Source organism: Rhipicephalus microplus, chromosome 9 (assembly GCF_043290135.1).
Source record: "Rhipicephalus microplus isolate Deutch F79 chromosome 9, USDA_Rmic, whole genome shotgun sequence".
NCBI lineage: Eukaryota > Metazoa > Arthropoda > Arachnida > Ixodida > Ixodidae > Rhipicephalus > Rhipicephalus microplus.
In genome coordinates this window covers 50,061,488-50,078,309 of record NC_134708.1, presented here as the reverse complement: position 1 = coordinate 50,078,309, position 16,822 = coordinate 50,061,488, and positions in this window count along the sequence as shown.

The window sequence follows — 16,822 nt, the reverse complement described above, 5'->3', positions numbered from 1 at the left end:
GCTACACACTTTTAAATGTTGTTTTGACAAATCGGGCATTTACACTTGCACGTGAAAGCAAGGAAGCTAGACGTAGTCAAGGTAAGCAATAAATTCGGCATAACACTTGCGAGCAGACACACAGCTTTAGAACGATAGAATAACTACAACGTTCTAACAGTAGAAATGAGAGAGTAGGCAAGCTCTTCCAATCCAAGAAAGAAGGATTGCTGGTGATTTTGGTACCCTGCTAAATTCGAGCGCAGCAGCACTTGAGCAGCTCTTTTGGCAATTACAGCAGAACAAGCACTTTTATCGATTGCATCCGAACGGCAGTTTCGTGCCAACCCTAAATAATTATGAAGCAAGACACAGTAGAGGATTATGGGTTGGTTTTTTCCACTTAGGAATGGTTTCCTAATGTGCCCAGAGATTTGAATACACAGGTGCTGTTTTCATTTTGCCGCTATCAAAATTCAGCTGCTGTGGCCAAGAATTAAGGAACCTGTGACCTTGAGTTTGTCAGTGTAACACCTCAGCGTGCTGAGCAGTGAAGCTTGGTTTGGCGATGTTGAGGCAGCTGTAAAGAAAAACTGCTAAATCAAATCAGCTGAAAGAGAACTGTACAGAAAAGACTTTAAAACCATCCATGCTGCAGTGAATGTGCAGGGAATTTCTATTTTTCGCAATTTTAACAACATTGTAATGCCGACTAAGGGCTTCTGCTGGGAGCACTATAATTTGCAGATTTATAATTCAATATCAACAGCAAATCAGTCAAACAAGATACCGCAATGAAATCTGTGTAACTATTGATAAAGTTAGTGGTAAGGGCCCGAAAAGATGCCCCTGTCTAATTCTGTGCTATAGGGAATTGAGCCAGTGTATGCAACTGTCAGTTTGATGAGGGATGGTGAATACTTTTCATTTAAATTAAAAATCTTACAGCATTTCATATTCACTTTTTCAATCCGGTTAGAAAAATGCCAACATTCTGTTGCACACAACAGAAGGGTTGAGGTCACGAAAAAATTGCAACAACCAAAGCTCATTTGCTTACTTTCGGTATTGTATAAAATATTCATAGAGGTGATTTTATTAGGGGTGAAACTCGTTCATCAACCAGGAGCTCAAGCTAGGTTCAGGAAGAAGTACTCAAGAACAGAGAACAGCCACATAATCCTCTGAATAGTTCAGAAAATTTTTGTGTACAACAAACTTATTAAGCTTTCATGCATCAGCTTGCACCAGGCCTTTTCGAAGCACACATTCTAAAAGGGTGCTTAAAACATGGAAATACTCCAACCAACAGCTTTTCTGCTTCGCCACATGAAAAGCAAGGATGTGGGGAAGAAAATGTCAGGCAATTGGAAACTCTCTCTGATGTTTTCCACTGCTAGCTATGAAGTATTCAAATCCTTGGTTGTCATGAGTGTAGCCTTCAGATAACGATGAAAGCGCTTAACTGTGTCATTGCTCATGGAGTGGTGTGCCATAGTACGTAACCACAAGGTGCTTATAAGCTGGCTGATAGCAATTGCTCATGGGGTAGTAAGCTGTTATACATATCTGGTTGGTTTCCATGAGCTGATTGATAGCAGCGATAAGGTTGAGTGCTGGGCTAGTTGGTGACTGATCATTGTAACGTATGGCATGGGTTCGGCCAATCGGTTGAGAGTAAAAGAGCAAGTAGCATCTTGTCTTACACAGGGTCTAAGACAAATGCACTTGTCTTATACTGAGTTTAAGACAAGTGGCAAGCCAATTTAATGTGCACCTAATTGGGCACTAATATGGGATGTCCGTATTACAAAGAATAAGAAGAAAACAAAAAAGAATGCAAATCTAGCGAGCAGAATAACACACTCAAACTCTTACTCAAAAACACGCTTCGGCCATATGAAGGAAATTCCATAGGCAACCCAGACTGCACGCTCACCGCCTTTTGAAATACACAACGGGGTCCAGAGCATTTGCAATGTCAACTGCAAAGTGGCAAGTGAGAGATAGGCCACACGGGGTCGGGCACACTTGGACACTTCATCCCACCTCCCGTGTTCCAAATGCAATACTTCTGAGCGAAAAGGGCTGCAAAGAAATGCTGCAGTGCAGTGCCCACTACACTCAAGCCTCATTAAAAAAAAATTGTATCTTACATGAATATAAGTCGTTATAATTAAAATTTTTTATAAAGGTATATTGCTAACACTATTTCGATTGCAAGCCTATTCTTCATATATTATGTTAAAAACAATGTTTCGTTATATCCGGGTTCGTTATATCAAAGTTTGAGTGTACACTGTGCAAAGGACAACCTCGACGCAGCACCAGTGGTGCAAACAAAAGTCAAAACAAGGTGGGCACAGGAGGAAAGAGGGATGCACGAAAAAAAATGAATGGTTATAGCACAGCCACAGCTATGTTCTCCCTATGAGCAATAAAGGAACACGAGCACAGCTGAGCTGTTTTGGGAACATCTGCTGTAAGTTGCTCAACTTAAAAGATGAGAATGTATGCTACAAGCAGTCATGACTGGTGTATGCAAAAAGCAGTAACAAAGAGGCCAGTTTTGTAAAAAATACAAAGATAAAAAGAAGGAAATGGTGTTGTATCTATCTGCAAAAAAAAAATCCTTGTGCCTACTAACATGCCTTTGCTAAGATTGAGTATACACGCAAACTTCATTATAACGAAGTTGCATAATATGCAAAAATAAGTTTGTTGCATGAAAAACCACCAAATTTATGACTGTGATTGGGTCTGAAGCGCAGAAGATTTAAAAGACGTTCACTCTTAGTAAGGTGGAGAGCAAGGATGTGGCAGCGGCGAAGGTTGATTTCAGGGAGCACGTCCCACCAAAGAGCAGACCTGGTTATGAGCAATATGTTCAACAAGATGAAGTGGAGAAGGAGAGAGCCTTAGACTTCCGCTAGACGGCTTCACATCGGCTAGCACTACCATATAATGAAACCGGATCTCGCGGATAGGCATCATTGGCAGTGTCGACAGTGCAACAAACACATCGTTCCTGGCCTTACGCACAATTCTTTACTGCGCAGTTATCCGTGTTTCAAAGCATCAACAAGGAGCCGTGGAAGCCAGCCGCTTTATCGTGGAAGCAAGCCTGCTGCACTGTCATTGACGACACGTGTATAGCTGCGGTCATCCTTCTGTCTTCGCACAGCAGGGATAGTTGCTCTGGGGATCCGCTAGACGGCTTCACATCGGCTGGCACCACCATATAAAGAAACCGGATCTCGCAGATAGGCATCATTGCAGTGACGACAGTGCAACAAACACATCATTCCTGGCCTTACACGCGATTCTTTATTGCACAGGTTAGTACATTTAACAGGTTTTTTGCCGTTTGCTCTGTCGTTACACTGTCGTTGCTGCCATACTGTTAAGACCATCCCTTTGTGTGACTTGTCGTTTTGCGCATATCTGTACTGCTTTGCTGAATTCTGCGCAATGCCTACTGTTGCTGAGCTGAACAAAAAAGTTATCAATTTTGAAGCAATATTCAACGAATGTTCTGATGATTTTGTTGAGGCTATCTTTAACAAGTTCATCGTCAAAGCACAGCTATCTGGTGTGAACTTCTCTGAAATGAAAAAACAAATGAGCGAGTTTGTAACCAGCGCTGAGCACATGAATGACATCGTGGAAAGTTTGCGGTAAGATAATGTCTCTTTGATTGCGGAAAACAAGGCGCTAAAAGCACAAAATGCGGAACTATCCCGTAAAGTGATGCAAATGGAACAATATTCACGGATTAACAACGTCGAGATCAAGGGCGTTCCGGCGACAGAAGGGGAAGACTGCGCGACAATCGTGTACACTATAGGTGATAAGATTAATTGTAAACTGGCGCCCAGTGATCTCGACATCGTACATCGTGTTTCAACAGTGAAAGCTGGCGCAAAGAACTTGCATGTTCGCTTCTGTTCTCGGACGAAAAAGGCTGAATTTGTCAGCAAGGCTCGGAAGGCCAAACAATGCCTAAGTGACATTGGACTGCCCGAAGCCGCCAACAACCCTGTCTACATTAACGATCACCTCACCCCCGAAAACAAGGCACTCTTTTCTCAGGCACTGGCTTTAAAGAAGGCGTACAACTGTAAATTCTTGTGGACAGATAACTGTCAAATCAACGCCAGGAGCACAACGGAGAGCAAGGTGCTAAGCATCACCTGCGAAGCCGACCTGCCCAAAATCTGCTAGTGAACCTTATTGAAGTTCAATTTCTTCCTCTGTTGCACTTAGGGCCATTCAATTATGGCTACTTATTTCTCAACAGATCATCTCAATTGCTTCCTTTTACTTGTCTCCCGCTCTGCGATTCATAATAATGCAAGAAGCAATCGTAAACACTTCGATGACATACAGCTTCTTCTGTCTACTCTTGAGAATCTGTTTTCACTTATCGGTATATCTGAAACCTGGCTAAGCGATGATGACAAAAATTTGCTTGATCTCCCCTCATACAAGTCTGAATACTCGCATAGGCCTAGCAGTGATCATGGAGTTGTCACCGTTTATATTAAATCGAGCATACACTACATACGACGACTTGACATTGAGTTAAATGTAACTGGCTGCGAAAGTGTTTAGGTACAATTTAACCACAATTTCCTTAAGCTAGACAGCAAGAGCTTCATCTTTGGATGCAATTATCGATCCCCATCCTCATCGGTCATAAATTTCTGTGAAGCCCTCCACAAAGTATTATACACACTATCCCTTAGTCATACAAATGAAGTGATTATGGGTGATTTCAACATTAATATACTTGACCTATCTTCTTCTAGTTCTTTGAATTACTCCAGTGTCTATCAGAGTTTTTGCTATGAATGTTTAATCTCCCTTCTCACACGCTGCATGAATGGCGCAAGTACCTTGATTTATCATGCACTTTCCACAAGCGCCGGATGCAGGGGTTCTTAACGTCAACATCACTGACCATTACCCGATTTTTCTGCACTTCAACTGTATCTCTTTACCGACTAGCATATCTTACACCAGGTGTGTTCTAGACAAAGAATTGTTCATTTATGATATCGTGTACACTGATTGGTCGTCAGCAATACCCTTGGATGATCCACAAATTGCATTTTCAGAGCTTTCATTCATATTATTGTCACACATTCAGCGTCATACTGAGGTTCGCAAATGTAAAAAAACGTACGCCAGTCCTCGAAACTCTTGGGTTACTGAAAAATTACTTAAAGAGTTGAGAGCCAAAGAGAACCTTTAGAGAAAAACAAAACGAAAGCTTTTTAATTTAAAATTACTCGCGCATCACAAAAAATTCTGCAATACCCTTACGTTGCATCTGAAAAATGCAAAAAAGATTTATTATGAACGAAAAATTGAAGATGCTGCTTCAAATGGTAAGAAAAAATGGGAAATTGTCAACTCATTCCTGAACAGGAATGAAAGGCATTCTAGCATCACTACTATTCAGTATAAAAACGTTACGTATGATACCCCGTTAGAAATTGCGGAGGCCTTCAGTAACTACTTCTTAAACTTTGATGTCATCCCCAACGCTGACTATGATCTTCCCCTTTCTCGTATGTCACAATCTTTCTTCCTATTTCCTACCACATCTTATGAAGTACACGATGTCATTCGTCACCTGAACACAACAAGTGCTGGCCCTGATGGTATTCACCCAACCCACGTAAAAATGATTGCTCATGTTGTTTCTGATATTTTGGCATCCATCATCAACCTAGCTTTCAAAACTGGCATCTTTCCTGTAGAATTGAAAAGTGGCAAAGTCGTCCCCGTTTTTCAGGAAGGTGACCATACACTGATATTCAACTATAGACCCATTTGCATAATACAATTTCTCAGTAAAATATCCGAAAAATTGCTCGAAATTTGTGTGGAGAAATACCTCAATAAGTCTCAGATTTTATTTGTTTCCCAATTTGGTTTTCGGGAAGCATATTCCACTGACCTCGTTTTGTTGTCTTTAACTGAAAAGTTGAAGAAAGCAATCGATGGAGGCTACTACACAGGTTCCGTTTTTGTATATTTCACCAAAGCATTCAACACTATCAACCACCACATTCTTTTTATGAAGATTGAAGCAATAGGCGTAACTGGTCCTGCACTATCATTAATAAAAAACTACCTTCTCAATAGAAGCCAAGTTGTCAGTCTGTCAGGTCATAATTCTATACCAAAAGTAACAAATATAGGAGTACCTCAAGGTTCTATTCTCGGCCCACTTCTTTTCATTATTTACATAAATGATTTGCCATCTTGCCTTGCCAGCTCAGAATGCTTATTGTATGCAGACGACACAATTGTGAACACGGATAAATGCCTCCAATCTCTGACACAGAAACTTAATTATGACCTTTCAGGCTTGGCTGCGTGGTGTATCCATAATAACTTACAAATAAGTCCCACCAAAACGAAATTCGTTGTTTTCCACTTTCGGCAACGTGAACATAATTATAAACCCGCCAATATTCCTAAATCAATTCGCAATTGAAGCAGGCGATGTGGTGACGTTCTTGGGAATTAGACTGGACTGTCATTTGAAATTTCATTCGCATGTTGCATACCTGAAAAAAAAAAAAGGCATACTGCAAACGTTTTCTAATTAAATCTCGTGATATATTTTCTAAACCCACATTACTTTCATTGTACTACGCTTTTATTCATTCTCATATTAATTACTGTATCACATCTTGGGGCAATACCTACAGCAGTCATCTTGTCTCCCTTCAAACTATGCAAAATCACTCTATTAGAATTCTTAGCCACAGTCATTATCGCAGTGATGCTAAAGCACTCCTGCATTTCAACAACATCTTAACAGTCGAGAACACTTTCAAATATAATCTAGGCATACTAGTTTTGAAGCAAATAAAAAATTAGCTTTCTTTGTGTATAATCCCTCCATCTAGTCTAGAGAATACAAACTTGACAAGGTTTGCACAAAATCACAAGTTTATCTTATCTATAGTTTATACTAACTATGGCAAACAAACAGCCCACTTCATTAGAATCCATCTCTGGAACACCATACCTTCAGGAATAAAAGCCCCGGTATCAATCGGCATATTCAAAAAAGATATGAAGACTTTCCTGTCATCCATTCCATTATCTCGATAGTTTTGGTGACTTCTATTACTCCTGCTCGCTTTCATGCTTTCTCACAACCTAATGTTAACAAAGCATCACATCGTCATCTTACATTGCTGATATCAGATGTCACTGTTTAGTTTTCTTTTCTCATAGTTTATTTTTACTATCTTTCATCATGGTAATTATCTGAAAACTACTTAGGAGAGTTGAATTACCTCTATTTTTTATGTTGTCTCATTTCAGTTTTTGTTGCTGCTTTCTGTTAATGTTTTTCTTAAGTCGAACTCCTTTTTCCTTTTTACCTGCGATGTATTTCATTACCTGTTTTCTGTACCACTGTTTGCTGCATCAATTATTTTTTTATATATTCACTACTGTAGGAGGTTCCGATTCAGTCTCTGAATATGGGACCTCCTTCTGTATACACAAATTTTTGTAATTGATTCGATGAGAAAATCATTTCTGAACATTTCTGAACCTGACTGCAGCGAGGTTGCAGGCTGCGAAAAGCTAATTTGGAAACCTGACCGACAAGCTTCTGAGAGACAGGACCATCGTAGGCATTTCGAATGACGTTTGTGAAAAACTTCATGGTGACCTGACCACTGACTTCATGACTCCTCTTCATGGGCAGGTCCGGTCTGACAAACCGTAGTTGTCGCACTTCGTGTGCACCAGGCATGATCGGTTACAATTTTGTCCTTGATATTCAATGATGAATACCTCAAGCTATGTGCAACTTTTATGGTTTCTAAAAATTCATTGGTATGCCTTAAATTAGCATGCACCATAACTCTCTATTTTAACCAACTGTACTCAAATAAATAATAAGCTCAAACAAGTCTTTGTCAATTGTGTCAACATAAATTTAGTTCTACTCAACATGGTGCTCCTGTTCTAAACTGGCTTAACTGTCATTAAATTTTTAGAAGTATACTGTCTAAAACAACATCCATCTACAGTATTATAATGGCATGCATTGTGCACTGCTATGTTTATGTATTTAGCCATGCCAATTAGTAAAAGGCCTATCGGGGTTGGTGCAGTGTCATCATTACAGTAATGCATGGCTTGGGCATGCAAAAGTTATGTACTCTCAACAGCAAAAATTTGTGGGATGTTGTATCCACAACAAAGGCAATTTTTGCTTTATCACTGCCTAATGCTTGTAATGAAGCTGGTGACTGTGTAGGTCGGTATGCCTTTTCGACAATACGTTCCCAGAGAAAGCGAGAATTCAGCTTGTTCAAACATTTTTCCCGCAAAGTTTTGCTGTTGGTAGTACTTATCTTGCTATTCGAAAAACCTTTGGTTGCCTGGTGCCACAGTCTATTTATGCATAATATATAACATGATATGTGTTGCTTTCTTCTTCCCTCTGTGGCTTTGCAGGTTCTTTTTCTGAGGCGTCTTTGAAGCAGGAGAAGTACAGTTCACTCATGTCCATACAATGCTGGCCGCATTTCTGTCAGCAATGCACAAAGGAAAAGCGCACTTTTGTAGACGCACCATCATTCGTTTACTCGCAACAGAGATATCGAAAGTCATATTCACAACATTTATATGGGTGATTTCTCCTTTTCCTCAGTCCATTCCAATGCATGCTTTGTGCAGAAAGACGTACTAAAAGACCACATGTGTTGTCGTCATGCAAAGAAGCTGAAAAAGCCAAGAGCGTATACAATTTTTCGGAGAGAATGAAGGGGGGGGGGCACTGATTAAATTTTTATGACCGGTGGTAGGTTCTAAAGTGCATCCAAGAATTTTTGGATGCCGCAGAAATGGCATTTTTACAGTATATTGTGTAGAAAAAAATCTTTTCTTAATGAAAATTTCTTTCTGATTAATGTGTGAGTCCCAATTAATAAAAAATATCTGTAGGGGCGCCTTCAAATCGCTTTACAACTATGTGCGAATATTCAATGTTTGCTTTACCTTGAATGTAGATTGCCTGAAAGTAGATCTGTTATGATGTAGTTACTATAGAACAAAATAAATAGAATATATGTAAAATAAGGCCAAAATACATTTCTTGCACATTTAAGTTCTACCGTTAGCTTGCATATTTTAACTCGTTAGGACCTTTATTATTTAGGAGCGGAAACGACGTTGCCACTCCGTTACTTCTCCTAATGCAATGTTACAATACATATAAAACAGTTTTTCTTAATGAAATCTCTTTGTTCTCGAAATAAATATTAAGTACCTTGGCTAATATTTCTGTGATTTTGTTTTAGTATTTGCCATGAATTGATAAATTATGGACTTTACCACATTTTTTGGCAGCTCGTGAAATTATTTTCAATAACAGAATACATAAGATGATTAAATATACTTGTGTATGTGCATCACACAGTCATGTTGTATAACCAGGTGTAATTCTCATTTTATGTAACGTGTAAACTAATCGTTTAAAAATTCATTGTGTTAGTGAAGTATGCACTGTTGATGGTATCAAAATCTTGTTGATACTACTGTTATATTTGTTCTTAAATGTTGAAAGGGGTACTGATACTGACAAAATTTTGTGTCCTAGACAGTGTGCGGGATCCATTTCCATGAACATGCGTATATCATATGCAAAATATCAACTCCGAATATAGCTCTGAGAATATTTCACAATAATTTTGAAGGTATTGTCATCATCAAAAGACACCACATGGGGACACTCTTACTTCTCTCACGTCGCCACGCTGCAGTCAACAAAACAACTTGTGATGACATCATAGCCAAAATATTTTTTTTTTTGCCGCGTTTGTTCCTGGAGTCTATACTTCTCAGCTGCTGGTCGCTAGTGTGAGCACATGTAACATAAGTTTTAAGTTTTGTATTTGGCGACATTGTGGTTCAGTTTCTTGTTTGAAAGGACGTTTTGATGCAGACTGCATGGAATGTGTCGTAGTTGTGTATGCCGACCTGGTCGAGCATTGCACACGTTAGGCAGTGATAGTTGCACCCAGCGGCTTGTTGTTCTTGGAGCTCTTTCAAACTGAAACTTAGGCTGGTTGGCAATGAAGAGCCTGTAATTATCTGTCGTGCGCTACAGCAGACGATGTGCCGTGTTATTAATAGCAGGCTCCCAGCAACATATTGCTGAAAAAAAAAAAGGAAGCCAAGGTTTTTTTTGTCAGTACCCTTTTAATTTCAAGCAATGGGAACATCTTTTTTTGAACTTACTCCTAATGATAAGCCCTATCTAATATAAGTCTTGTTTTCTTAGTACTGTTACGTAATTTGTATTCACTCAGTTTTTTTCTAACCTTAGTTGGCAACAAATGGTGCAAGAAAGACCATTTTTCACCAGCTAGTCCCAAAAGACATTTTAATAATAGTTCCACTGACATTTTTTACCTCTGGACCTTTCAGAGTTAAAAATATACAAGGTAAAGATATTTATATTGCTACACAATTTCGGCTCACTGAAACAGGGCATAGTGGGACATACCCAAAGAGGGTGCCTCAGACTGAGAATGAAGAAGTGGATGTTGTCGGTGAGATGCGTTGTGGCTGCGGACTGACTACTGTTATTTTCCACGTAACATTTTGGTGGGGGTGTTGGGTACTCTTTTGACAACAGAGCTACGCAGTGGACGTCTCCTTAAGTCTGCTACCATGGCTCCGGGTGAGGATATGACTTCGCCACCTACTTTGGCATTGACAGCAACCCGGTACATGCCCTTACGCGACCCCGTGATCCCGGTACCTTTACTGCAGAGGGCAACCAAATATGGACAAGTGGCTTAGTATTCATGAGCGCGTCACCAAGCAATATGGCTGGGAACCAACCGTTATGCTTGCGAATGTCATTTTCTATCTTGATGAGACACCTCGCATCTGGTTTGAGACCCACGAGCACGAAATAACAAGTTGGGAAATGTTTAAACAACAGCTCCGCGACTTCTTTGGCAACCTGTTTGGTCAACAGCTTGATGCCCGAAAGCAATTGGCCGTACGTACACAGACATCCACCGAGCCCTGCTTGACTTATATTCAAGACGTCTTAGCGTTGTGTCAAAGGGCCGATCCCAACATGACTGAGGCCGACAAGATATCGCACGTTTTAAAAGGAATCGCCGACGATGCGTTCAGCCTGCTTGTATTCACCAACGTAACGACCATCGACACCGTGATCAAAGAGTGCTGCCATCTCGAGCAGGCGAACAGTCGATGCATTTTACACCAGTTCCAGCGACTACCCAACATCGCTGCAACGTCGTCTTGCGAAGCCACTCCTTGTCAGCCATCTACAACCGAAGACGAGATGTGCATCGTCTAACGTGAACTCGAGGCCGCTTACCTGGCTGCCAATAAACCGAGGTTGCCCGACGCCTCAACACCAGCTGTTTTCTTGATCTAAGCTGTTGTTCGCCAGGAATTCGCCAACCTGGGTATCCTGTCCACTGCACCCACCCTTGATAATACTGATCCCTCGATAGCTTCTGTGGACATGAAACGTTGCCGTCCGTACTCTCTACGAACCAGAAACCCGTCTGAATGGCGAACAGCTGATGATAAGCCAATCTGCTTCCGCTGTGGTCGTGTGGGACACATCGCTCGTTACTGCCACAGCCAGTGGCCATCTATGCCTTCTGGCTCGTACCCCACTTACAGTAAACTGATTCCGTCCACTGAACCACTGTTATCCGGCCCGCACTGAGTCTACAGCATTTACTGCCCCTCAGGACTACGGCCACCCTGTCCCGTCGTCGCCCCCGTCTCAAAGCCGCCCTTCTAGTTCAAATACCCGTCGCCGCTCTCCCTCGCCATCGTTTAATTGCCGCATTTCCCCGGGAAAACTAGGCTGCGCAGCTTCTGGAAGTGAAGCTGCCCTGTCGACCTTACCCAAAAATTATCTGTTGCCCTTACGTTTGAACCGGAACACTCTTGAAGTATATGTTGATGCCACACCTGTTGAAGCTTTGATTGATACGGGTGCTCACGTCTCTATTATAAGTTCGCATTTTCGTCTTCACACGAAGAAGGTCCTCACGCCCCCCTTGACCAGTGTCGTCCAAGTTGCAGATGGCGCAACAATCCCTGTCGTCAGTATGTGCATAGCTGAACTTACCGTAGTCGGTCATCAATTTTCACCGTGCTTACAACATGTCCGCACGACCTCATACTAGGCCTCGATTTTCTTGTCGTCAATTCTGCTCTGATTGATCGCTCCGCTGGCGTGCTCCGCCTTGACCTGCCGCAAATCAGTGACTCCCCGTACCAACCTACATGCCGATTACAATGCAGCGACTTTGTTCGCCTGCCCTCCAAAACTGTGACGTACATTGATTTTCTGTGCTCATTAGCTGCGCCCAACAGTTACTATTACGCTACGCCTCTCACCGACGTACTCCTTGCACACAATGTTGCAGTGCCTTACACGGTACTCAGCATCACAGATAACAGAACTTGTCTACCACTTGTAAATTTAGGCTACATGAATCAAGTGCTTTCACGAGGCATTTCTGTGGCCCACCTGTGTTTGTTGCTCTATTCAAAAACTGATGTGCTTGCCTCAGACACACTTGTTTCAACGCAGCGCACACCACTCGCAGCACATTCGGGCAGTCGTCAAATTGTAGACATGATCGCCGCTGATCTTCCATCTCCTCAAGTTGAAGCCCTACAGCATCTTCTTGAGGCCTACCAGGATATTTTCGATTTTGGTGACCGGCCTCTAGGGCAGATGTCCTTTGTCCAGCATCGCATACACACAGGTGATGCGGACCCTGTTCACCGCCGTCCCTACAGAGAGTCTGCTTTTTTGGCGGAGCATCATTCAGAAGGAGGTGAACAAGATGTTAGCGAAGGACATTATTGAACAATCCTCCAGTCTCTGGGCATCCCCGATGGTATTAGTTAAAAAAAAAAAAGGACAGATCGTGGCGATTTTGTGTGAACTATTGCCACCTTAGCAACATCATCATGAAAGACGCATACCCTCTGCCACGAATTGACAACGCCCTTGGTTGCCTCCATGGTGCCGCCTACTGTTCTTTCATCGATCTTCGTTCTGGTTATTGGCAGATTGCCGTGGACCCTATGGACCAAGAGAAGATGGCTTTTGTAACACCTGATGGCCTCTACCAATTCAAAGTCATGCCTTTCAGCTTATGTAGTGCCCCTGCCACCTTTGAACGAATGATGGACTCCCTACTCCATGGATTGAAGTGTCTACGTGTCTTTGTTATCTGGATGACATGATTGTGTTTGCTCCCACTTTTAAAGTGCACCTTGAGAGACTGTCCAAAATTCTTGACGTATTCTATCTCGCCGGCCTTCAGCTGAATTCATCCAAATGCAGGTTTGGTCGCCGCCGCATCACAATACTTGGGCATATTGTTGACGCTTACGGCGTACAGCCTGACCCAGAAAAAGTTCGAGCTGTGAAGGACTTTTCTGTGCCAAAAACCGCCAAAGCTGTCCGCAGCTTTGTGGGGCTCTGTTCCTTCTTTCGGCGGTTCATCAAGAACTTTGCGGAAATTGCTCCGCCCCTAACAGATTTACTCAAACCAGATGAGACGTTTACCTGGGGTCTCTTGCAAGTAGCAGCATTCTCCGACCTCACCACTTTGCTCACTTCCTCTCCTCTTCTGGCTCACTTCGACCCTACGGCACTGACTGAAGTCCGCACCGATGCCAGTGGTTACGTAATAGGCGCTGTGTTGGTTCAGCAACAATGTGGGGAGCATCGCGTGATAGCTTATGCCAGCAGGCTGCTGTCTCCCTCGGAACGTAATTATTCCATCACAGAGCACAAATGCCTAGCGCTGTTGTGGGCAGTCGCGAAGTTTTGCCCTTACTTATACGGCTGACCATTTATAGTTCTCACCGACCACCACGCTCTTTGCTGGCTCGCCTCCCTCAAAGATCCCACAGGTCGTCTCACCCGCTTGGCACTCTGCCTCCAAGAGTATTCTTGCACCGTAGTGTATAAATCAGGAAAACAGCATAAAGATGTGGATTGTCTGTCAAGCTACCCTGTGGCCAACTGTGATCCTACAAGCACTGATTCTGTGAGTTGCATCCTTTCCATCTCCCAGTTGCTTCATCTCGGGGACAAGCAGCGTCGCGATCCGGATATCAGCCGCCTAATACAACAGCTCGAATCTTCACTGCAAGACGCTTCTGTTCGCATGTTTACCTTAAAGGACCACACCTTATATCGGCGTAATTTATCGCCCAGGGGTGACGACCTATCTCTGGTCATACCAAAGCACCTGCGCTCCACAGTCCTACGCAAGCTCTATAACGCGTCAACCGCGGGTCACTTTGGTGTCTCTCGCACATACGACCGTGTGCGCCGCCGCTTCTACTGGCCTGGCCTTTCACGCTCTGTACATTGTTATGTCAACGCTCTTGAAATTTGCCAGCACCGCAAGAAGCTATGGTGACTCCCTTCCGGGTATCTTCAGCCCATCGACGTCCCTTCGGAGCCATTCTTCCGTGTTAGTTTGGACCTTCTCGGTTCCTTCCCAACATCTGCCTCCGGAAACAGGTGGATCACGGTTTCTACAGATTACGTGACCCACTATGCAGTTGCCCGAGCCATGCCAACAAGCTGCGCTATAGACATCGCTGATTTTCTACTACGCGATCTCATTTTAGCGCATGAGGCCCCTCGTCAACTGCTGACAGATCGAGGCTGTACGTTGCTTTCGAAAGTCGTTGACAATATCCTGTGTTCCTGCTCTACCTAACATAAACTTACGACATCGTACCATCCCCAGAATAATAGGCTTACAGAACGTTTAAACCGCACCCTGACAGACATGCTATCGTAATACGTCTCGGCCGACCATCGTGATTGGGACCTTGCATTACCCTATGTGATATTCCACAGAATTCCTCCCGGCATGACACTGCCGAGTACTTGCCATTTTACCTTCTGTTTGGACTTGAACCAACATTGCCGTTGGATACCTTCCTGCCAGCCACTGCGCAGTCTACTTCTTAATATGCACGCGACGCTATTGCCCGAGTGACCATGCTCGTCAGCTTGCCCGCAGCAGATTAACGGTGTCCCAAGACTCGCAGAAACGTTGTTACGACGAACAGCAGCGTGACGAACACTTTCCAGCAGGTTCTCTCATTCTTCTATGGTCCCCTACGTGACATGCCAGCCTTTCAGAGAAGCTTCTCTCTAGTTTCATGGGCCTATACTGCGTGCTTAGACGAGTGACTGACACTACATATGAAATTGTCCCTGATAATCCATCAACCTCTTCTGGTCTGCTGTCCTGGGACATCGTCCACGTATCATGGCTCAAGCGTTACCACACTTCTCCTGCTGTGGTCCCGTAAGCTCGCCGGGTCGGCAATTTTGCCGCCGGGGGTTGTGTTACGTCATTTCGGCTGACAGAAACGGGGCATACTGGGACATACCCAAAAAAGGCGCCTCAGACTGAGAGTCAAGAAGTGGATGTTGTCGGTGAGCTGCGTTGTGGCTGCGGACTTACTACTGTTGTTTTCCACGTAACAACGTTGTAATGAAATCAGATCTTTATAAATTGAATGAATAAGTGCACTGCTTATACAGCAGGTCGCCACCTCAATTTTCTTTTGTGGTTTCTCCAGTAACCTCCTGCAGTGCTCCCAACTCTAAAACTGCGTGTTCAGTGCTAAAACTGACTTACAATACTTCGATTGATTGAATGCATAGCAGCAACAAAAAATTGGCAAAACAGTGTTTAGTCTGGCTCAATCCTACAGACTTAATGCAAGCAACAGATGTTAGTAATGTGTAAATGTGGCGACCATGATCAATGATACTATAATTAAAGCTTTTGCCTTGGTTTCATACAGTACGTAATAGTAATGCAAAACAACACCATTTGTTAAAACCTCGACTTGAGCACCATTTCCTGTTCAACAAATTATCATTCATGCAAGAGTGTGGTTAGTTATTTAAAAAAAATGATTAGCCTACATTGGAGGTTCTATGTTAAGATAGAGCAGAGCTGATGCGCACCTTGAAGTCCTGGCTTTTGCTGTTTTACTAAGTTTCGAAAATAATGTCCTTCTTCCTCTGTTTCTTTCTTTCTGTGTTTGTGTATGTTTATTTCTTTTTCGCCTCCTCACTCTTTTTTCCTCTATTCGATTTGCACTATTTCACTTCCAACATTAATATTTCAGTATGTAGAAGTAGCTAGGCTGTGTCTTTTTGGCTGCATCCTCGATGTACTGTTTATGTTTGCTAATAGCTGTTTTCTCAAAGCTTGTGTCTATCTGCTTCTTTCATCGAGGAAATTTCATTCCAGCAGTCACAACGAAAATTTGCTTCATGTGCCTTCAAAAAGGAAAGCTGGTATCATACTGTAACAGTATGGTTGAGATCGTAATTAGTGCTCGATGACCGAAGTCTTCGCGGAAAGTGCAAAAAAGATTGTTCATACTTGATTTCTTTTCGTCAACACCAAGTGTGGTCGTCGTTATCAAGCTATAGGAGCACCACTCATTTGATAGTTGGCCAATAAGGAGCGCCAAGATGAAAGAAATACTTTTGCTATCTCTACATTCACATTCATTATACTGCAGGATATAATGAGTGCAGAAGTTCCGCTGTATCATCATCATTCTCAGTTTGTTTATGCCCCCCGCAGGAGTAAAGCCTCATGTAATAATCTTGAGCTTGCCCTCACCTAACGTGTACTTCCCGCCGAATTTAGGCACTGCAATTTATGTTGTGCACTAGAGCTGTCCTTTAATTAAATAACCTGACTTCATGGTTACATTC